General features: G+C 35.6%; 2 protein-coding genes across 2 annotated transcripts in view; one reads left to right on the top strand and one right to left on the bottom strand.

Annotated features, from left to right (window-relative positions):
• The window catches only part of LOC128249430 (uncharacterized), a 38,216-nt gene that overhangs the window by 27,121 nt on the left and 6,264 nt on the right, over positions 1-4,831 (bottom strand). The gene's annotated exons all lie outside the window — the stretch shown is intronic.
• Positions 3,732-4,831, top strand: part of LOC106867679 (UPF0687 protein C20orf27 homolog) — an 82,431-nt gene continuing 81,331 nt past the window's right edge. The window contains exon 1 of the mRNA XM_052972696.1: positions 3,732-3,749. The gene's annotated coding sequence lies outside the window, so the exon portion shown is untranslated. The remainder of the gene's footprint in view (positions 3,750-4,831) is intronic.

Consider the following 4,831-nt stretch of genomic DNA (forward strand, 5'->3'; position numbering starts at 1 on the left):
ATTGTTGGGACGTTGGTATGTAGATGTGAGCGAGCTGTCTAGCGTAAGTTCGAAAGATGGAGAGAGACAGCTAAACACGTCCTTGCTCAATCGCTGGCCAGCAAGAAAGAGACAGATCAAAGCGGGAAAGCTTGGTTGTTGAATTCCACGCATGCGTGAGACTACGCATGCGCACAGCGTTACTACATACTAAAAGTTAAGAAAAAAAAATGAAGAGGTAAAAACAAAAAGAAAACCCAAATCCTTGCCCTTTTCTTTCCCTATGAGGTAGAGATAGCGGTGTTCCAGTGACAATTTATAACAATAATTTTTTTAAAAAGGTACGCGTTTACCTGAAACATTTGCATGGCTACATAATAAGAATTGCATGGATTCCACAGTTTGTATTTTTGGTGAAACTTAATTTTAGCAGTCTAAAATGCAAATGGAATTATTGAATGATTCTTTCTATTAAAAGTATATTGGCCCCAGTGCTCAACTGGTATTTATTTTATCGACCCCAATATTTGAACTCAGAACGTAAAGACGGACGAAATGCCACAAAGCATTTTGGGTTAATGAACCTGCCAGCTCACCGCTTCAAAGTAAAATAAATTATAGAATACTCGGTATACAGAAATATTGCGACAGAAATATGACATGTCCAAATTTTAGTAACTAACCATGAGTAGAAACAAACACAACGCTAGTTTTACTGGAAAACCCTTAACAGTTAGAGCGAACGTAAGTGACGGGGTTATTATCTATGCATACAAACCAATGTTCCCTCTGATTTTTTTTTTTTGTGGGTTTCTTCCTTTTTTATCTTACTTATTTCAAAGCATTAGACTGCAATCATGCTGGGGCACCACCATGAAGAACTTTTTTAGTCGAATGTATTAAAAGCCTGGTACACATCTATCGATCTTTTGCCGAACCACTAAATTACAGGGACATAAACACACCAACATTGGTTGTCAAGTGATGATGGGGGGCGACAAACAGATACGAAGTCACACGTAAACATATATATATATAAACAGGCTGTCTCCCAAAAGTGTATGCACACTTAAGCAGCTGATAACTCAATTGATAAAATTAGAAAATTACTATTTGTAAATCTCACAAGGAGAGATATTCAGCAACAGTACTTTGTAGTAAAGATTATTTGCCAACATAACATGGCAGTCCTGGTTTAGGATGAATGTTGCTGTAATTTAGCTGATGAAGGGAAATAACCCGGAAATCGCGATACATAGATATTGTTTTGAGCTGAGTGGGGGTGCTAGATTCCTTTGTTCGAAAATATAAGGACAGATCGTGTCGTATATTCAGCTGGAGACGATGTCTCCTGGGGCTAAATTACAGCAACATTCGTCCTAAACCAGGACTGCCATGTTATGTTGACAAATAATCTTTACTCCAACTCAGTTGATGTTTTTTTCTTTCCAAATGAAACCCAGTGAAATTAATGTTGGCAGATAGACTTTGAACAAAGGAAATTCATTCTAAAATGCTACTGGAAGTGTGAAAACGCAGTTAAAGTGCAAAGACAGTTTAACAGGGAATTTCAAATAGATCCACCAATGCGACTTACCATCACTCGAATTAGAGATAAGTTTGAAGCCGATGGAACTGTTCAAAATGTCCATGAGAAGCGTTCCGAAAGACCACGAAAATCGACAACCTCCACAAACCAAGAAGGAGTGCTGGAAATGTATCACCAATGTCCAAGAAAGTCTATGCGGCAAGAGGGTCGTGGGGTAGGTATGTCAAAATCGTCTGTCCAACGCATTTTGAAGCGTTGTCAATGGAAAAGTTACGTTCCAAGATTAGTCCATGCTACTAATGATGATTATCCGGACCGAAGAGTGTAGTATTACGACTGGCACTTGGCACGATGTGTAGAATATGCACACTTTCCAACGCTGTCTCTCATAGGGGCGGACCCGGGGGGAGGGGAGAGAATAAGGGGCACGTATCCCCAACTCAAGAAAAGAAGTGCGCACTTCTAAATAATGTTATTACGCCCTTTTTCTTTTTCATGGAATTGTATTCCCTTCTGGCCTTGTACCCTCCCTTCGAAAAATTCCTAGGACTGCGCCTATTTGAAACTTGTCCAATCAAACTTTTGCCTGTTCTGTGTATCAAGTGATAAACAGGGCGTATTTCTCTGATGACCATGCATCATATATGATACACATTCTCAATGCTTTTCAACCACCAGAGTAACTTGAGACTTACAAAAGAAAAACTTTATATTACTCTGAACCTATAAAACTATAAGAGTTGGATGAGATATGATGGCTTGGCCATCTCTCCCCAGCTCTTATATTATTTATTAAATTCAGAAATACAACAAACACGAGGGTCAACGGTAACAACCGATCAATAATTTATATCTGGTTGGTATAGAGCCGTTTGGTTCCTGGTTGAACAGGCATGCCGCTCTAATACCAAAGGAAGCTTCGACCACATGTCGGTGGAGAGCTGAGAGAATACGTGTTGACACGACGCCTGCTGGATGAATAAGAGAGGGAACGCTATAGCTTTTTTCTCCACGTGTTGCATTGCGCATGCGTGCTCGGGTACTTCCGCTGACGGCAAATCCCTTGCACGTGCGCAATGGCACTTCCCAAGGTGGCGGCCACACGCGCCACTACAAAACAAAGGATAACTAAAAGTCTAAAAAACAAACATGGACGTTTAGGATAAACTTATGAAAACGCTAAGGGTTAAAGAAATTCGACTTCATCATAAAAGCATTGGATACGCACAGAAGCGCACAGCTTTGGAACACTGCATAGTAAATACTCCTCCAACTATTCTAATTAGTAACGAAGATTGGGAATAAAAGCTAAATATAAAATATCTAGATTCAAGGAGACAATAAAAATGATCAAAGAAATATTTTTCTAACAGGAAAAACCATTAAAATCTTAAACAATTTTCATCCTACTTAGCAAAATGTATTTGATCAACTTTGTTATCAAAATTTTTATTTGGAAAAAGAATAATCTTCATTATGAGGTGAACATTTTTAAACGTATAATATATGTAGGTATATGGTATGTTTCTTTATAAATCTGCAAAAATCTGCAGACCATAAACTTTCCTTTCAGAATAGGAGTCATATAATCGCTCAATTTCATTTATCTTTTATTTCCGCTGGCTTAACCTGAACGCAAAAATCTTTGGTACTATTTATGTTGAAATGAATATCACCTCAACTAATAAATATATAAATGAAATATTCTCGAGATATTATCATGTGTGCCAACATTTTGCATTTTAACTAATAGGATTCCCGGTTTTCCTAAGTCATATATAAATTTCTCAGGAGAAAAAGAAATTAACCAAAGTCTAAACTCCTAATAAATTGCAAACGAATCTTTTTTTTTTTTTAATAAATTAACAATTTATTTCAATTCTAAATGAGTTGAGATTCAATATATAACTCTGGGAAAAATGTTATTTCCATCTGATAGGAAGCTTCTTAAATTGCAAGTTAATTGAATGACTGCGATTAAATTTAATGACTGAAATTAGGAAAATAATTTTATAAAATGATCTGAAGTAAGCTTCGGAAGTTTGTTTTCATTCATCAATTAATAATCTATTTTCGACTGTTTCTTTGAAGTACGGTATTTCCTATTCTATTGCTATTTAAACGCCTCTTCACAATTACAAAATTTCTATCGGAAACGATCTTTGAGGAGTGCCAGCAACATTCACCTAACATCTTGCCGTAAGATAAAAGCTTCATTTCGGTAAATAATACGTTTTCAACTTTTTTTTCGATTTATTTCAGCAAAATGCTTATATTCTGCTTTTATTAAAATAATAATAATAATAATAATAAACTACTTAAGTACAATGTGATTTACTCAAGCACAATGTGATCCTCAATATAATTGCGACCCCCATATTTTCTATCTAAAAATCTAACATAGTTTGCTCTTATTTTTACACGCTAGTACATACAATACTACCCACAATTTATTCTACCTAAAAATCTTTTTGTCTTTACACTCGAATATAATGAGAATCAGTTTTCTACCTAAGAATCCTCCGCCACACACTTTTTCTACCTAAAAAAGTCTCCTACTCATTTTTACACTTGGGTGTCAAATTTCCCGAGTTTTTTTGTTAAACTTTACGGTTTTTATAAAAATTCTTGAAATATTTTAATCTAGTTTTTACTCTCGAGTATGATTGCAACCTTCACTATTTATTTTCTCCGCAAAAATCACTTATTTCTTCCTATTTTTACACTCGAATATAATGCAACCTCGTCAGATGAAAGTCGCATTATATTCAAGTAGGGATAGTAAATGCTTAGCAGCATTAACCTCCAGTATAATGCTTCCTTCCACAACTAATTTTGACTCTGATGTTTGTATTAAATATTTTGAATTATACATGAATAAGTACGATAGTTACAAAATGGGCAAACCTACACAAGTGTGCCCCACCCTACGATTTGTTCCATCATAACCTTCAGACAAATGGATACTTTCTAATGAAATTTTCTAAATACACTTCAGATGATGTGGATTCCGATTATATCGGAATCTGTTGTGTAAAGTTTCCCGGAGGTGGGGAGTTTCGGAAAATTCACACGAGTCGGTTTTGTTTCTTCATAACTTTCAGAAAAATTAGTGTTTTTAATGAAATTTTCTACAAATAACTTTCAGAGTGTTTAAATTAGTTTTATTTGAATTTGAAGTGAAAAGGAAACCGGTGAGAACGTACACATACATACTGACATACATCACAATTTTTTTTTATTTTTTTTTTAGGGTTTGGGTTAGGGAATTCCGTCCCTAACCGTAACCGTAACGCTAACCCT

The sequence above is a fragment of the Octopus bimaculoides genome, chromosome 14 (assembly GCF_001194135.2).
Source record: "Octopus bimaculoides isolate UCB-OBI-ISO-001 chromosome 14, ASM119413v2, whole genome shotgun sequence".
Classification (NCBI taxonomy): Eukaryota; Metazoa; Mollusca; class Cephalopoda; order Octopoda; family Octopodidae; genus Octopus; species Octopus bimaculoides.